The sequence below is a fragment of the Apteryx rowi genome, unplaced genomic scaffold (assembly GCF_003343035.1).
Source record: "Apteryx rowi isolate R43461 unplaced genomic scaffold, aptRow1 scaffold_596, whole genome shotgun sequence".
NCBI classification, from domain to species: Eukaryota; Metazoa; Chordata; class Aves; order Apterygiformes; family Apterygidae; genus Apteryx; species Apteryx rowi.
The window spans coordinates 395,184-414,463 of NW_020450867.1; the positions used below are offsets into that span (position 1 = coordinate 395,184).

The following is a 19,280-nucleotide window of genomic DNA, read 5'->3' on the forward strand; positions in this document are numbered from 1 at the left end:
TCGGGCAAACGCCACCACTGAAGGGACAAAACACGGCTGCCGCCGCAAGTGCTGGGCACCTGGGCTCGGCATCCCCTTGGGGAGGGGGCTTCAGACCCGCAGCGGCAGAGCTGGGTGGGGAGCCAGCGGCTGCCTCCAGCCCCTCTCCCTGCCCTGGGGGGGCTGAGGGGAGACGGGCAGGGCCGATGACCGCAGCCAGGCCTGGTCCACGCCCTGCGGTGGCCGGGCCCCCCTGGCCTGGTCCCCCCTCCCCAGGGAAGCAGGGACCCCTCCTCGGCCTGGCAAAACCTGCCCCGCAGCCCCCACCTCAGGGCCTGGCCAGGCCTTCTCCGCACCCCCTGAGTGAGGGTCCGCCCCAGCCTTGTTGGCACCCCCCAAGCAGCAGGGCCACCCTAGGCCTAATAAAATCCTGCCCGTGCCCCACTGGAGCGGTGGGGCCCCGCGAGGCCCGTGGCTGCCGGTGGAGCAGGGCCGGGGATGGGGTGGCAGGCTGCCCCGGGGGTGAGGTGGGGCGCGGGGGGTTAACTTCTGCCCCCAAATGGGGCAAAATCCCCATAGACTGCCTGCAGGGCAAGGGAGTGTCCTTCGCAAAGCAGAAGGGTGCTGTGTGCGTGAGCAGTGGGAGGGATGCAAAACCTGTCGGGAGCTCCCTCCTCTTACTCGCCTCCCTCCCCACCACGGGCGGGAGATTTTGCAATATCTGGGGAAAGGGACAAGCCCCAGGAACACAGGAGTGGGAGAGGAACAGCTGTGTTACATAAAGGAGGTGGGCAAGGAGGAGAACAGGACAGACAGATGTGCGGTGCGCACAACGGCTTATCGGGAGAAGAGGGGATGGACGGCTGAGCGGCTCTCGGGGAGGAAACGAAATGCACGTCCAGCTGCGGAGTGGCTGGCTGGGGAGGGAAGGGACGGGGACAGCCTTACGGTGGCCATGCAGATGCCTGTTAAGGAGTGGGGAAAGGGCCTGAACAAGGAGAAAGAGCCAACGTCACTGCACGTACAGAGCAGTGAGAGCGAAGACGTCCTTTCTAGGCTCCGCTTGCAGCGGAGGTTTGTCTCTCCCTCCGTTGCCTGCATGCTGCTGAGGAAACCTGCACTTCTGCTGCTTGCTAGGAGACAGCACACAGCTTGGTGGTTACGGGTGTATGCTAAATGGAGGCTCCTGCTGCCCTGCTGGTTGCTGCTGTGCTCTCTGAGGGAGGAGGAGAGGGAGGAGGAGGGAGGGATGTGAAAGTGGGTCAGGAATGTAACTAGACTCTGCCCCCCTTGTTGCAGGCACAGGCRGCGCTGCCTTAGCGATGGAAAGCAGGCATTTCACTGTTGATGTTCCCCAGCCATACAGGCTGACGGTTACTAGGGGATCCTGAAGGATGTGTTTCCCTGTGACCCTTTGAGAAGAAAAACTTAGTTGCCTCAGTAACCAAGTTTGGCTTGGATGCAATGATGCAGTGAATATCATAGGTGAATCTTGCTAATGGAGAAGGAGGAGGAAGCTGGAACTGTATAGGCTGGGTAACTCTTGCAGTCAGGTCGAGAAACATTTAAAAAATGTTCCACCTAACTATATCAGTTAAGTACCTGGCTTATATTTCCTGCTGCAGTAAAACCCTCAGAATTTATCCCCTACATATTGTAAACTACTTAGAAAACAGAGATAGAAATAAACTGCCTTACTGATGTAGTGTGAGGTGCAGAGCTCGCCTACAGCTCTGCCTTCACACAGCCCTTTTGCAGATTGGGATGCAAGTGAATTTTGTTTGATGGCTTTAATTTTTAAAAGTTATGGGGAGCAAAGGAAGATGAGTGCAGATTGAGAAACTTAACACTGCATCTGTCTTGTTTTCAATAATACTACTTTTTATTTTTTATTGATGATGAATAGTTCTTAGATAATAGAGTGAACTCATCAACACTGCTCCTGTAGGAGATCATCAAACTAAATACTTTAAAAGTGGAAAACAAAACTAAAAGAACAAGCAAAAAATATTGAACTTGAGGTCCAGTCGTGCAGCATTCCTCTGTATTCCCTCCAGCTTTTATTGTCTGATTTCCGTCTTCCCCTTATAGTGAAATAGACCTTTATTTGCAGGGGTGGAGAATCACTTTTCAGAGTGAGAATTAAGAACTGGAAAGAAACATAAAAGACAGATGCTTCGATATATCAGTTTCTCCTTTACTTTTCTTCCAGAGTCGTGGGTTTTTTTAAAGCACTGCTATTCCAAAGAAAATCCAGGTTGCTCTGTGTGGGACTGATTCTGCTCCCAGCCTCAGTATCAACAGAAGAGAACTGGGCCGTCAGACTCAGATGCCTCAAGAGCAAGTGGACACACTGAGAATGCCAGTGGAGGTGACGCAGGAGATACTTATGCATCCAGCTGCTGGATGTGGGTATGCATGTACATTTCTAAGGGAACAAAAATCACTGGAGTAAACTGCACAGCTGTTCTTTTGTTACCTCTTTGAATTATGTGTCAGTGAGGCATTGCTATAAATAAAATAAATACCCCTGTAGTGTTTTTCATTTCTGAAAGCTATTCTGTGTTTAAAAGCATCCATGTCCTTTAATTAAAGGACATTCAAGGATACACAATGAATTTTACTGTTTCACTTTTTGTGCGAGATAATTTGTGAAGTTAATTTCCCAAATCATTTGCTACTAAAAGCTAAATTTAATAATTAAAGTAATATAAAAGTAAGTAAAGTATGGTAAAATATAACTAATCCATTGTAACATTAGTTCCTATTTTAAGAATAATGTAGAAACCAATAATGGTTTAAGTGCTGTGGGCCACAAAGCTTTCCTTGAAAACACTCAGTTGAAAGCCTGGGTACTATCTCATAGATGAATGTAACCCATTGCCTCCAGTCATGGAAAATATTTAGACAATCTTTATCCACAGTTTTAAGATCAATAATTGCTTTGATCTTGTATGCTTATTTTTGTGGACAAGCATTACTTGGTTTTGTCAAATCTGCTCATGTAGAACAGTCAGCGGACACAGCCTTTTCAGGCCATCTGCTTGCATACTGGCCCCTGCCTCCATGCAGTCTTATAGATCTGATCAGAGGGATCCCACAAAGATCTCACATTTGGGACTGCAATGGAAAGTCTTGTTGGTCCCACCTGTTACCAGCATATTTCCATGTGTTTTGAAGCAACCTGGTGACCTGGGAAAACTAAACCTTATGGAGGAGAAGCACTTGTCTTAGTGATCATTCTTTCACGTAGTGATATAGAGGGCCTGATTTCATTGTTATGATGGGCCTTTTTTATGCTCCTCTGATCAAGTAAAGGCCTTACATCAGTCACAAAAAAATTTTCCTGTGCTTTCGATGTAGGAGGATGGTCTTTCCTATCTACTCTGCCTCCCCTCATTTCTGTAGAGATGCGTGGTGTGATGTGAGGAAGGAGGTGTGGCCAGAAAGTTGCTGCTTTCTAGTTATTCTTGGCTCTGGCAAAGGCCTTTCTATTCAAGGGTAAATGGCAGGGACCTTGACACTGCTCTAAATCTATACTGATGTCTTGAGAGGCTCCCAGAAAGACCTGACAATATAACAAGGCACAAAGCACAGCTTAGGTATAATGGAGAATTAAGCCTACAATCTGGGGTTGCTTTGGACAGGAGTTCGAGTGTGGCATCCAAGGCTATTTCTTCAGTATCAAGCTTACTGTATGGACTTAGTCTGTGGTGAGAGGGTAGTTAATGCACAAGTATGGAAAAAGGAAAATGGAACAGTTTCAGGTCTGATACCTGGATTCACCTGCAAAAAGTGTTTTTGCTATGTTTAGCTTTAACTTGAATACTGAAAAATGAGGAGGAAAAAAAGCTATTTAAATAGGGCTTTTTCTAGCAGTGTTCAGTTGAGTGCCCTGTTTGTCAGAGAGAAAAAAAGATCTCCAATTCTACTRACAATTATGTTAGTAGGCTAGTGTGCATGGTTTAGTAAAATACTTCTTGTTGCAGTAATTTCAGCATGGTTTGGCTTTTAAAATCATCATTTGCAACATAGGTAATAAAAAAATAGTTGTTAGCACATCTTGTTTCCACTGTGCAGGGGAACTATTTTGCATCCTACTAAGGTGGCTGACTGGATTCAGGATGAGGATAGATTGGGCCCTATTAAGATAGAGTTAAAGATTTAGCTTCATGCTATTTTGGAGATTTATTTCCTTGGTTAATATCTTGTTTTTACTGGACTGAATTGCAGAAACTTCTTTGTAAACAGGATGAAACAATAGCAGCAAAGGTATGATCCCACACCATGCTCAATAGGGACCTCAAGCCTATTACCATTTTAATGATGGCATTGTTAAGCAAAGTAGTCTTAAGATTAAATCATTTACTTCGTTAAGAAAACCATGTTATTTGTTGAGTGTTTTACCTTTAGCAACCAAAATGCAGTCGTGTCTGGCTTTCTTTTGAAACTTGGTCATGTAGTTTCAAAGTTTTTTGCAGCTAAAGACTGTCAGGCACTCACTGTACTTACAAAACAGGTTTAAAGGCAGACACGGTTAACAGGATGTGACATAGACTCTCTTCAGACAGTATGTGAAACATCCCTGTACTTTTCTAATAACTTTGAAAGGGGCTGTTTCAGCTTATAATGCAACAACTCTGCTTAAAGTTTGAATTCAACCAGAAAGTTTTAAGAAAGGTATATTTCACATGTATCTTATTCAGAATTATTTCAGTGAACTTTTGCTTATCAGTACTGAAAAGATGTGTTAAAACCAGTCTGACAACTTTTTCGTAACGCCATGTGCTGGAGGGCCTTGAGAAAACAGTTTTGAAACAATATCAGAGCTGAACTACTGAAATGCTTTGAACAAGAAGAATGTTCATTAAACACATTTCTCTGATTTTTGTAGTGTCAAACAACAAAAGTCAGGTATCTGATGATTTATAGCCCCTCTTCCAGTAAGATGCTTCAGAAGGAGCTTGAAAGATTTCCATCTTGCAAGTAAGAACATGGTGGGCTTAAAATGCTTAGCCTACCCTACTATTTTTTCAAGACTGTAGCCTGAATTTACTGGATCTCATTTCAAAACAGGCATATAAAAGTCTTAATTACCCACCCAGCTCCCATTATCAGTGTAATTCAGCCAACGCCCACATGAGAGACTGATGCAGTGACTGGACCACTGGAGGTGTAGTTTTTTGCATTTCATCAGAAACAGTCGCCATGGTATAATCCTGCTCTCTCTGAGTTCCCATTAGCTAGAAATCACTGAAGTGAAATTAGATTTCGTTGCCCAAGGTTGTACACTTTTCTCTCCTGCAAAGGGCTGTACTTCAGGTCCCAGGGCTTGTGCGTGGGTCCTCCCACCCAAGCCCAGAGCACAGTAAGAGCGCCTGACAGATCACCTCCTCTGCAGCCACCTCGCAGTGCTTGCTCTGCACTGTAGATTTGAGGAGGAGGGACATGGTAAGACCTTTGCGAAGTACGCTAGTTCCCTATTTGGCTCCCCCTTTCCAAATGCTGATTTCTCAGTACTTCTCAGCGCCACTTTTTAGATGTGCAGCAATGCGTTTCAGGTCAGACTGGGTTATTCAGCACCTCTGAAAAATATGTATCTCACCATTTATTGCTTTCTCTGAAAAATCAAACTGAGTGGCACAAAAATATAAGATAGTGTTTAGAAGAAATTGTAGGTGTCACCTTTTAGGATATATGCTTCCTATGCAAACAAATGCAATGCAAACAAATAGTAGTGTCATGTTAGAGCAAGGGGAACTGGGTTTAATTTACTTTGAAGCAGACCAGCTCGGACTAAGAAAGAAATACGCTAAAGGGGAAAGGTCTTCTGGTGCAATCAATCAGCAACATAGGAATTTAAGGAAAATCAGGATAGTGAGAGGAATTTACACGTTGGGTTACTCAAAGTAGCTCCCAACGCTGAAGAGGCACAGAAGTCAGTGGGCATGTTTCCTGAAGTAGCTACCCAGCAGGGGATAGTAAAGAAATAATCATCTCCTTTACATCCTGGGCTGTTTTGAAGAGCTGCTGTCAATGGTTCTTCCTCCTAGGCATTCCCAGGAGCTGTGTCTTCATCCATGTTGGTAAGTAGAGAATAGATGGTGGTATTGGCAGGACCATTTACTCATGCATCTTGGTATTTTCTTTGAAGTCTTAGGTAATAGCAAACAGGAGTCTCTGTAGAGATGACTTTTGCAACACAGGAAACACCTGTACACCCTCCTCAGATTATTTTTCTGTGGGGCAAACCCACCCCAGATCTGCTGTGTCACAGACCCTTCTTATCCTAAAAGTCAGGATCAGGATTCACCTCGCAAAGAAACACTGGACAAGGCAAAATCTTTGGCCTAACCCTTCCTTCTTCCCACCTCGTACTTAGTTTCAAATTCTGCCTCTCTGCTTTTTTCCTCTGTATCCTTCAGGCCAGTTGCTTGCTTTCCTAAAAGCATCAATCCATCGCTCCCTGTATCTACTCCTGAGTGGCTGAGGAACAGCAGATTCTTTATTACCAGTCTACTTAGAGCAGAGATCCAGCTACAGACTGGTCTGCATTCAAAAGCTGTAAAAGTAGAACTGTGAGTAATGTGATTTCTGTAATTTCCAAGACTCTTTATTTAAACACAGTTATACAGCTTACAGATCTCATCCTGCTGTAATGACAAGCTATTCTATTTCCTGCACTGAAATGAGCATTATTGATAGAAGCAGACCAGGAGCTAGGGGAGGGGACTCCTATTCCTGACCTTTCCACTTCTTGCTGTCTAGTTCCCCTCCCTCTCGGCTTCACTTCCTTCAGTGGTGCAATGGGACTCACAAAACTGGCCTCTTTTGTAAAGTGCTGTAAGATTTATTGTGAAGAGCATGACATGAAATTAGGCAGCAGTAGCTGTTGTAGTAGTATTATATACCACTGTCGCTGGTTGGGGGAATTTTTGCCACATTGTATTGGTATATATAAAGCAGCAAAACTTTTTCCAAAGTTAGCATCTCCTATTCTTCAGCCAAGCAAGGGTACAGTAGCATCTTAGATAAAATGTTTGTGCAGTGTGATATCATTGCTGTGGTCTTCTTAAGATCTTGTCAGGATCCTGGCAGAAGTGAGGATCAGATATCTGTAATAAGGAAAAAATAGCAATTTCTCTTTTAACCAGTTATTAACCTTGAGATAGTCTATACTTCACAGGGAAGTAGTAAATGGCTTAAGCATAATTTCTCTTCCTTTGTTCTCTGAAATCAGGGTGGTTTCTAATCATTTAAGTGTTGTTAATTTATTACTATAAGTGCAACTATATTTCTTTTAATATTTTACAGAAAACTGATATTAAGTGGTCATTTCCTCACAGTTGGGTTTGTCAGCATTTCTTTAACTTCCCATTTTTTTAAAGCAGGCCTCAAAAAACAGTCTTGGAGGATGTAGCTAATATTGGATAATTCAGGAACAGTTTTTTAAGCATTTAGACCTGTCAGTCACATTGCCCTATTTTCTTGCTGATGAACATGCCCAGCTTGACATCAGGTTTGTTTTATGAGAAACTCAAAGTAACTTGGAGTGAAAATCCTTCCAATTAAAAAAATAAAATTATTAATCACACTGATTCATAGGCCATTACAAAACTTTGATACTAGAGGCAGTTTTCCTTAATCTCATACCTCAATTTACTAGCTGGTAATTTTCATTTTGTTTTTAAAGTAACTAAAATGCATGTGCACATTTAGGGTTGGTGCTTTTATTGGGGGGAGGGAGAGACAGAAGGAGAGTAGCTGAACTGCATTTCCACCCTTCCCAGACCCATCCCCTGAAACTGAAAATCCTCCACAAAAGCAGCAGGCTATATAGGCTGTGCAGTGGCTGTATACATTGTACATTTTATTAATCTGAAGCTGAGCCTCTTCATCCTTATTCCCTGTTGTCCCCCAGGTCCTGTGACAGCCTTGCAATGGGTCAGACATCCGTTTTCCAAAGAATGTCCCAGAAAGCGCTGTGTGGGTGATATTATAATTCTGTATATTCCTACAATGGAGCAGCGTGTCTGCGTAAAGGGAAGAGGAATTTTGTTTTGAAAAGTTAATGTGAATGCCAAATGATAAATAAAATGCCAAAATGAAAAATAGGCCCTGAAGAATGGAAAGCATTGTATTAAGACAACATTTATCTTTCTAACTGTGGGCCCTCTGAAGCCTGCAGAAAGGGTTTATGGATGAGACATGACCAGCAGAGAGCACGCAGGATCATCATTAGGAGTAGATGGCCAGAATTCTGTAGAGACTTTGTCACAAAACACAAGGCTACTTAATGTTCAGGTTAATAATTCATAGAACCTTGTGTTATTCAGGAGCATTTGGCAAACATCTAATATTACTGGATTGTTTAAAGATGTTTGCAGGTCACATCTACAAGTGGATGTCTGTTATCTGGCATTTTTTATACACAATATTTTTAAGAACTCTTTTTGTTGTTATCTGCACACTAACTCCTTCCCACTGTACTAGGAAACAGTATTCCATTCAGGGATAACTGACTCCATCCTCTCATTTTTCTTGCATAAAGGCTATAGAAGAAAATCTCTTTAAGCGATCATATTGTTATCCTGTTTCCAAATCCTTATCATGGGTGCCTGATAATCAAAGAAAACCTTACTAACCATATATATTTTCAAATTATAAATGGCTCTTAACTTGTGTTACTCTTTAAAGTTCAAACGATTTCTTCACTGTATTATTTGTATTCTTGAAAGCCTTTTCTTTCTTGTTCGTAGTATCCTTCGTATCTTTCCTTAATCACAATGGTCTCCATCTCTTTCCCCAACTGTTGAGAATTAACTGGGGAGAATGTAACTTGTTCGCTCAGTAATCATTTTTCCAATGTTTCAACATGCTACGGCATATTTTACAAACTACAGAGGATTCTGAATGAATATTCCTTACCAAGTTTCACTTTTAAACTAACTTCCTGCTGTTATTCAGAGAACAGATCATTTCATTATTGGTAAGTAGATTCGCTCTGGAAATTTTCAGTGAATTTTTCACTTAAATTTTTGAGTGCTGATTAAGCCCTTCTTGAGAAGGTTTCTTGAGTTTGAGGTGACTCATTCATCTAACTGCTGCCAATATCCCAACAGTCTGGATGGTTACCTGTGATGCAGAAGAGTGTCTCCTTCCCATTTTTGTCAGAGATCACACAACTAGTTATATGCATTATGTCATTAATTTTTTAAATGGAACGACTGTAGTTCAGCATCTAATTCATACTTACATGCTTAAATTTCAGGGTTGCTCAGTAGCCATAGAAACAATGAATGTGCTTAAAATCTCTGGAAACCAGGCTATATAGGTGCCTAGAAAATATAGAAACAAGTGTCTAAATACAATAATCTTAAAAGGAAAAAAATAGCCTGCTTCTTTTTTTTCTAATTTATTGAAAATGGCTGAAGTATTGCTTACTAGCAGAAGCAGAGTATATTGCTTAATGGATCACTTGCTCATTCAGATATGAAATCCAGCAAATTTCATGATTTTTCTATTTCAGATTGAAAATGTTTTTACTAAATTCTATTGCCTGTTTTCCAACATATCATATTTGTTCCATTTTCTAAATTCTAAAAAAGCTAGTGTTATATTCTATAAAATTTGGGGAGAAGCTTACAGTTGGTAGTATGAATTGTGACATGACATCATATTTTACTGATTCTGAAAGTTTAGTTTAGGCTCTCTTAATTACATGAAGTTCCCTTTTCTCGCATTGCCCTGGGATAAATGGGTGGTATGGCAGCCCAGAGCCTTTGGGATGCTAAAATAATCTGCATTAACCCTATAAACATACTTTTGCTTTGATGTTATCACCACTAGCTGCTAGCTGAATAATTACAGTTCCCTTGTGATCAACTTTCATATGATAAGAGCGATAGCAATGATAAAAGGATGAAAAAATTGCAAGACACTTGACTTGTGTTTTTAGTTCATAGGAAGAAAGGACATTGGTTTACAGTAAGCGATGCAGAGCATGCCGTGTAATGAAAGCTTTGGGTCCCCATTTCACTACTGCAGCTGAAGGGGGCTCGCATTCAGTGGTGGGGAGCAGCCACAGGAACTGGTTGTGGCTCCCTGGCTGAGATAAGTTTATGCTGTTCCCTTTGGCAAATCATTGTCTTTTAAATTCCTCAAAGCTTTGTTCAAAGTACAGCTGTGTTTCAATAATAACTTATTTCAGTATAATTCCAGTTCAGTGTTTTTTATTACATATGCTGCTAACATTTTTACACGAGTACTCCAGCTGTACACCAGTTCTCTGCAATCAGCACTAATCCAAAATCATGCCAGGAGCTGCCTCTATTAGTTTCCATGTTACTGAACTCTTGTGTACTGAACTATCATACACGCTTCTCATTTTATTTTCCCTTCATTCCATTGTTGTCTCGGCTCTCCAAACCCCACTTTTTTCCTTTTTAGCCCAAATTTGCTGCCGCAAGAGTCTGCTGTAGTTCCTATTTATCAGCAGCATTATCCAAGTACAAAGCTTTAAAAGAACTGTCAGTTTCCCAATATGAAATCTGAACCCACTCTTTTTTTTTTTCCAGCTTGGYTGGGTAATGCAGTGTTCATAATAGGAAGGGACTAATGATACCAGTTCAAATTAATCACCACAGTGCAAGTAGGTACAGTGTATGTTTCCTCTGTTTTGCTGTGTCAGTAACCTGGAGTCTAGACCAGAAACATCATCTGCAGATCTGTCTTCAAGATTATCTCAAGAAAAGTGTGCAGACTGTGGTGAATCGTGTCCGTTGGCTGGTGGATTGAGGGTTTAACAGCCAACACAAAAACAACAGGCAGTCTTTTTATTAAGTTTCTGCCCAGAGAACAACAGACTAGGTCTTCTGAGGTAAATCACCTCCTCTTACAGCAGAAACCACAGTTCAGAATTTCACGTCGCTTAGGAGATTATTCGCTACTGAGTTCTTTATTACATATAACTATAACCATTGCAGAGCTCCTTTAAATACCAGGTAAAAATTAACAGAAAAACAAAAGAAAATGTACTTTGCAGTCTAAGAGACCTTTAATGCAACTTTCTAGCCCTCTTTAGCATGTGTGTGTGTGYAAGGGAGTAAGTAATTGTGGAAGATACTGGTGTCCTTCAGTAGGTGGTATTTTTGCATGTGGACAACTGCTCAGAAGGCTCTAAGGTGAATTCCTCAAACTCATTTTTTACGTGTATTTTAAATCAGGCTTCGCATCCAGGTCTCCAGAGGCAGAAGGCTAGTGCTCCAATCCACTGTGGTATTAGGCTCATTAGCAGTCTTATCCTCAGGCCTTCTCTTAGATTGCTTTCTATATAATGTTTATTCTCATGAAGTTAGGTTCCATTCTCAGGTCTTTTTGTTGTTGTTTCTTTGCATTTGATCATTTTTAAAATAATTTTGCTAAACTATTCAGGCCGCTCATTTGCACTCTAGGGTTTACCTTCAACCAGTTCTGAGAGGGAAAGGAGATGGAGTAAAATAGCCAGCTTAATCAAACAAACTTGGAAGGTCAGTGTGAATTGAGTACATAAGATTGTTCACAAAATTATTGCAGGAAAATCATATTTCTAGTTGCCATTTAATCAAAATCGATAGCTGAGATTATTCCACCAGCGAGTTTAGGGAGTCATAGCAGTCTATTATCAGTTCACAAGAGCTCACTGGAAAAATTGTGCGGGACAGCCAGGATTTCAAAATGTTTTTATAGATAGTAATTCCAAATTATTTAATCCTTTGCTGTAAGCACATGGGCTACTGATTGCAAGCTGAAAACCTGAAGTTTACGTGTCTTTTGCCCTTTCTAGTGACTCAGAGTTCTGTTGAGGAAGAGACTGATGTTTGTGCCCCATTCTTAGAAAACGTGTTTCAAGAGTCGAGATTTCCACTCAGTGAATCATTTCAGGTAACAGCTCTCTTATGCTGATTTTAATAGTAGTGGTTTGGGGTTTTTTTGCTTTTCAAGTTTCATTTTAGATAGAACACAGTCCCATCTGACCACCAAAGTAACTGAAAAAGAAAAAAAAAAAAAAGTTTAGTAACAGATCTGTCCAATCTACCCTCCTTACCAAATCTTTCCACTCTAGATGCTCATTGAGATGGTTTTCACTGCTTTCATTGCCCATAGGAAGAAACCAGATTGTGCAACATGTTATCCATTATACAAGCTGAAGACAGGAGTGCAAAAAAATGTACTGAGAATAGTTTCTTCTCAAGAATCCTTTATTTAAAAATGGAGATAAGTAAATGATAAACGAAGGTAAAAGCATCAATATTAGGACTTAAATCCTCTTACTCACATTTTCTTAATATTCAAACACTTTGCAAGCATTGAGTTTTCTTTCTGTGGAAGCAAATATTTTCTTAAATAAAAGTTCCAGAAATGATCTAAAACACTTCCCTATGTCCTGCCCCTCMGGTCCAAACACCTATCTTATTCTGCCAGAAGAAACCTTCTTTGGACACAGTTCATGCTGATGTTGGGAATGTCATTTAATTATATCAGCAGAAAAATTCCTTGGACCTGTCTTAGTCTTGTCTCTGTTACAGACAATCTGGTAGCATAGTATGGCTGTATCGCCAGGCCGAGAGCTCTACTGGTATAGTTGTACCACTGTGCTTTCCAGCAGAAGTGTATCTGCCCTAGATATAATTTACATCAGGAAAATTGGCTTTTGCCACTACGGCTTATCTTATTATTGTCTGAATGACATAAGCTGTGTTGGTGAAAGTATAGTTCTGCCTGTATAACTGTGAACATCAACTGCTTTTGGTAGCATAGCTCAGTTTTAGCCTCAGTTACAAATCATGCCCCTTTTTACATTGACTAGTATAAGTAGTCCTGCACAACTTTACAGCATAGACCTGGCCTCAGGCAATTTTGCCTCTGATTTAAGTAGGCACAAAGCACAAGCGGTTCTCTTCATGCTCATTCACCTGATGGTCTTTTCCACTCCCCCTTGATTCTTTGTTCACCGCATCCACCGGCCATCTTTCCTCAGTAGTTCTGTTCCTCTCTTCTCTTCCCCAAACCCTGTTGCTGCAGCCTCCCCCAAGTTTCATTAATCTCTGCCCTTGGAAGTTGTCCTGCTTTTTCCTTCCCTGCAGGGTAACTGCTCCCTCGCATACCTTCTTCATGACTGCTGCCTCACTTCCTATTTCTTCACTTCTCTGCTTGTTTCTGGCCCTCTCTGCCTATTCCCTCCTGCTTTGTGCACCCATCTCAAAGTGCTGTCTACCCATTTTTCCCTGGGCTTCTTGGGGTTTCCTTCTTCCCCACCCCTGTTTCTACTTGCATGCTTTGAGCTATAATTAGCTACACCATGAAGTTAAGAAAATACAAATGTAGGCTGCAAAAACCAAGAGAAACTGCCTAACAGTGAAATCTGCAAGGCCATGGACCAAGCTCCCAGGAGAAGCTGTTGAGTCCTCCATAATTAAGGATATTTAAAAATACTGAGAAATAGTAGTACTGAGAAATATATTGCATAGAACAATATAGTGAATAATACTAAACATAAAATAATACTAAATAATTACATAGTAATAATAATAATAAATAGTAGATAATGCTGTAGCAGGATATTGGTGCCTTCCTTCAGCTCCTGCTGTCTCAGCTGGTGCTGGACCAACCTTTTAAACAACTAAACACGAAGAAGTTACTATCAGCAGGTACATTTATTTTGGTTGTCAGAGGTTTCTGAATCAGCCCTCCACAGCAAATTGGGCATGGGGAAACACACAGATGGCTTACTACTTGCCTTCGGTAGGGAATATAATCACATTTAAACTAACAATCAATTAGGTGTGAGAGGCTAGGTGGTCAATAAGAATGAAACATGTCATGTTCAGTACCAAATCACAAAATGGGCATTAAACACTAACTTATTTTTTCACACATGTTTTTTGCATTACCTGGCCACAAAAGCTCCTCAGCAGCAATGCAGAGTGTTAAGAGAAGTAAAAGTATTGCTGTGGGTGTTTTTGCTTACTGTTGCTCTTTTTCCCACTCCTTTTCTACAGACACACTCACACACGTGCTACACAACCTGCTTCTGAGGCTGTACATTAGTGATCAGAGAACTGTTTGAGAATGTAAATGTCAAACATCTGCTTGTTAGTTTTTCACACTACATTTTTAAACAGTCCAAGCAATAAGTAGAGTGCGCTGTTCAGAACTTTGCTAAGTAATTAAGTACGCACCAGTAGATCTCGGTTAGAATTATCCAGTTAAAATGTACTTTTTGTTTTAATCTTCCTCTTTTAAGGATTTTGGTTATGGAAACTGTAATAACCCTGTTTTGTGCCCCTGTTGTTAGTCTTAGTTATGAGGCTCAAGCATATGTCAGTTGTTCACATATCACTTCAGCCATTCTCTAGTTACCACTGGATCTAGGGCCTAAGTCTTATAGTTTCCTGAAAGAACAGGTTTCAGTTGCTGATCTTCCCCAGGAAGGACTTGGGAACATTGGCTATTGCTAAAATAGTTTGGGGGAATAGTCTATGCTACTTTTTATACCCTGAAAATCAGGGCTGGTGAAAGGACTAGTTCATCAAGCTGGTCCAGTCCCAGGGCTGCTCTACATTGCATCTATCTACTGGAGACTCCCAAAAGGAAAGGCGAGAAGGAGATGGAGGCAGCAATTCTGGCAGCCAGAGACTTCAGCTAATCCTGCAATACACCCCCCAAGCTGTCATATGTGAGGGAAAAAGTGGTGGGGGTTTCAGATATACTGTCTTCCTATCTCCAGATGAGTCCTTTGACAAGAGGTATCCTTAGCTGACTAGGTGAGTCAGCTCTGTTTTGCACTACTGAAACTGCTCAAAGCAGAAAGAGCAAATACTTAACACTCGATCTTTTATTTTTGATATGTGTAATCACTAAAATACTGTAGGCTGAGAATAGGCCAGACCCTGTGTCCACTAAAGTAGCGTAGGATAGCTTAGTGCCTGAAGAATTGCACCAGGATTTTGGGGGAGACCTGGGTTTTACTTCCAGCTCTGCCACTACTAGCCTGTTGAGACATGAGGTAAATGCCTTAACATCTCTATGTTACCTTAGGTTTTCTTTTGCTCACTAAAGGCCTAATGTTAAGATAACTTCAGCCTTGACTTTCTGATCATTCAAAGCTGCACTTAGAGATAAAAGGTAGTACAGCCACAGGAGCAAGTTCCACCACTCTGCTCCATAGCTCCCTCACTGCAGGATTTCCAGACGCTGGGGTAGCTGAGCATGGTGGTGCATCACTTTCACCCCCGTATGGAAAAGGGGAACGCTGTATGACAGTGTGTCATCTGACAAATGCTATGTGAGAGTTAGCTGCTGGTATTATATGGTGTGCTTTTCCGCATGTTTTTCCATCACCAGAATTCATTAAGTTTAACTTTTTAAGAGTTTAAGAAATATATTTAACTGAACTTTCCACCTTTTATTCTGTATAATTATCTTGCTTGTATGGTGGACGCACTGTTTTACATCTGTTCTTATGGAGTTTCTGATCCAAGTAACCCATGTCTCAGTTGAAGAAAAAAAAACCCCAAAACACAAAAAGAAAACTGAAAATCCCAACCCCCAAGAAAATGCAAGAGTGGCATGTTTATTCATTTAAAGAAATACTTGGTTGAAATGTAAAGGAAATTCAAGCATTTCTTTTGGTCTTAGGTTGTATAAAGACTTATTTCTCAAAACCCTCGGGGCCATATTCTCTGATCCACAAAGTACACTTTTCACTGCATTAGCATGTTGGCTGAATCCTGCCTCTCAGCACAAGCGAGGACATCAGCAATAGGATGGAGGCAAGAGGACTCCATTTTTTTTTGCACTGGATGTTGTGCAGGCATCAGCTCGAGCAGCAGACAGGACCTCAAATATMTCTAAACGTCCTCTGCGGCTGGACAGCCACAGATGGGAGGGAGGGAGCTGGCTCTCAGTGGCTGCCTCAGCCAGCCTTCAAATGCGGTCCTGAATTGTTGGAAAGTAAGGGCCCAATGCTCTCTCTTTAGTGTGTAAAATACTCATATTTTGTAACAGAAGCGACTTACTCAAAACTGTTTTGACTGAAAGGGATGTGTGATTAGAAGACATCTAAGTAACTTCTAAATACCATGATCTAAAGCAGAGAATACTGATAATGTCTAATTGGAGGGAAAAAAATCTGATTTTCTAGCTAATCTTCATCTTCTGTTTTAATGCCAATGCTAATTTTAGCCTCTTCGTTTTAAGACATCATAGCATCCTCAAATTGTGGCCTTCACATAAGCTACACATCCTGTTTTTCTTCTCTCCTTGAAGAACTTTAATCAGCATCTCTGGTACTTGAACTATGCGTGGGGACAGAGGTGTCCTCTTCTTGGAACAGGAGCTAGTGGCTTTTATGTCACCAAGATGGCTATGTCACCCAGTGTTTTTAATGAAATGAATAATGCACAAAATGCCTTCATAAAACACTTGCTTATATCTGCACTATTGCTAATTGTATTTAACATCAGTGAGTAGGATCAGAGATATGTGTGATTGTTATACAAAAGTTAGAGGCAGTCTTCTTGCCCCTTAGCATGTGTACCRTCACTGTTCAGTACTGATGTCATGATATCCAAAAACTATACAAACCATACGCACTTTTAGGAAAACGAAGACTTAATATTTCAGTTGTCACAAACAGTGACCAGAGATGGGATAAAACACAAGAATGCAGATGGTGGAAAATGGTAGAATGAAAGGGATATCTGTATTTTTAAAGCTATATTGCAGTATTTTGGGAGAGTCATTTTCCTCATAAGAGTTGCTTTTTTATTAGACAAAAAATACTTCACTGGCATAAAAAAAAATTAAACCATTTGCTTGAAATGTCACAGGCAGTCTTAGATCAGAGCAGGTTTTGATCACTTCAGTGCTTTACAAAAGTTTGAATGATGGAAAAGTATGAAAATTAAGTTATTTTAATTTCTCTTGCTCTGTGATAGCTCAGAGTTAGAATGCATCTGCTGAATTGTGAAAGGCATATCACTTGTGACTATTTCATAAATCTTGGTCGTTAATTTTTTTTAGTCATTACATAATTCTTTTTGCAAACTGCAGAAAGTATGGATGTTTTGATGAAAGTGCTGTATCAGTGGCCAGCTTACATGGTCAGAAAATGCTTTTGCATTTTTTTTTAATTTACAGCATTATCATAATATGTGCTGATTCACCTTTCGTTTGTCTTTTTGGAAGAATGGGTATGTTTAAAACATAAAAAATATATATGCAAAAAAACTGATTTTATCTAAAAATTTTCTGCAAGCACTGTAATCCTCTCATTTTTCCAATGAGAACTTTACCATACCTACATTATTTGCATTCCTCTTATCCATGTTTCTGGAGTAGATTTCAGATACTGAATTGAACAGAATTTCTTCTCCTATTTTGTCTATCCCCTTGATTTTATTTTTTTTTTAATGTGGAGGGCTGCTTAAGGACCTCTGAAGTTAAAAAAAAAAAATGCAGTGAGGATGGATCAAAATCTTTATAAAGAGGTAGTACAAAACTCCTTAGAGAATACTCTAGAGATATTAGCCACAGGTGAATTATACATGAGTTGCCATCCACTAAAGAAGATTATCCATACAGGAATTTGCACCAGTTTAAACTACAGCAATTTACGTAAATGTCTGGGTAAACAAGGCCTTAGGTTGTAAATTGTTAGGCCTAATCTACACAGTTTATATGTATATGCCATTCAGGCTTAAATCACTGCAATCTTCTAATGTGAATAAAATGTTTGAAGGGCTGAGCTTGAAATGGATGACCATTTTCTTTTTTCTTTTTTTTTTTAATTTGATGCCTGACAGCAAGAGATATACAGGTAAAGATATAAGCTGGCTATAAGGCTGTTGGACTTGCTGACATTTCTACCGCCACTGGATGGCAGGTATAGTAGATATGGAGATGAAAACATTAAAGACACTTTACAGTGTATTTATTTTTAATGATGTCCCTTGATTTTTTTTTTTTTTTGTAAAAGAAGAACCTTGTAGTAGAATAAATGCCATTTCTAATGTTTGCTGTTTTGTGGGGTAAACCATGATATAGCTGCTCTGTTAGTCAACAACTCAGTTTTAACAGAGCTTAACAGTAGTGACTTTTATAGACAAAACTCCCATGTAATACTGCATGAAACTCAGCTGACAAAAATTTAACCTACAGGAACCACTACAACAAACATACGCAAGTTAAAGCTGCAGTTTCTCATATGTGTTCTGAATACACGTGTGTACTGTTTAGTTTTGCAATTCTGGCATTTCCAGATGACCAGAAGTGCAGGTGTTTTACTTGAAATCTGGAAGGAGAGATCATTATTCCTTACATAAAACACAGTTAATGTTTTTAAAAAAAAGGTTCTATGTGTTCTTCACATGTATACCTTTATCCAAATGTTTTAAAGGCTTTACAGGAAAGAGCAGGGCAAACTAAAACTTAATGATGACACCTCACATGCAAAAGGTTGTTTGTGAAAGGAGTTGGTTGTGGACTTACTATCACATACATGGAATTTAGCCTTCCTTTCCATTTGAATCCCTTTTCAAGAAGGAGATAGGATACCAGGTAAGCTGGTACAAGTCATTTGCCCTCAGGCCAAATCTTGATTTACAAAAAAAAAAAAAAAAAAAATCCAGCCTATGGCTTCTAGTCATATATCTCATGAATAATTTCTAGTAAAAATATATGTGCTTAAAGATAAATAGCTGCAAAAGGCCTGCTTTTACTAACTTTGGTTTAGAAATAGTGTAAATAACCATTTCCTTAAAGAGTAAACTGGTTCCTCATCTGCTCATTATGGCACTCCTCACAAGTAGTTTTACTTTACTTTTTTCCTCCCCATTGAGGTTTCAGGATGGAGTATTTCCACGTATTTTATTTTTATGTCTTGCTACTAGTTGTGCCCCAACTCCAAACTAGCATTGCCTTCAAAGTGAAAGCCCTGCGGTGCTGAAGGGAAAGACCCCTCCCCGTCACTTGTTGAATCTTCTTTTATTTCGGCTGCCGCTGAGACACAGTGACAGCAGGGACCGCACAGCGCCGCGCGTGTGCGCTTTGCAGCTACTCACATGTGCAAACGCCCGAGTCCTGCCCCTGAGGAGATACAGCACTTGAACCCGCGGTTCCTACGCGGATGCTCCTGGTCTTGCTTGATTTAAGGCCCTTGGGGCTTTGCCAGGCGGGTGCCCGACCCCGGGGCAGGGGCTCAAGCCGCGCGCGGTGCCAGCCGGCGGGGGCAGAGCCGGAGTGGGGCACCCCGGCGCGGC

At 40.8% G+C, this 19,280-nt stretch overlaps 1 long non-coding RNA gene across 2 annotated transcripts; it reads right to left on the reverse strand.

The window, feature by feature from the left end:
• Window positions 1–2,071: 2,071 nt before the first annotated feature.
• Window positions 2,072–19,261, reverse strand: LOC112974179. 2 transcript variants are annotated; one of them, XR_003256190.1, is made up of 5 exons: window positions 19,083–19,261; window positions 10,621–12,005; window positions 9,236–9,317; window positions 6,952–7,094; window positions 2,072–2,128 (listed from the first exon to the last, which is right to left on the reverse strand). It is a non-coding gene; the product is annotated as an uncharacterized LOC112974179 (long non-coding RNA). The 2 variants fall into 2 exon arrangements; XR_003256189.1 differs by lacking the exon at window positions 2,072–2,128 and having other exon boundaries at window positions 5,756–7,094.
• Window positions 19,262–19,280: the final 19 nt, after the last annotated feature.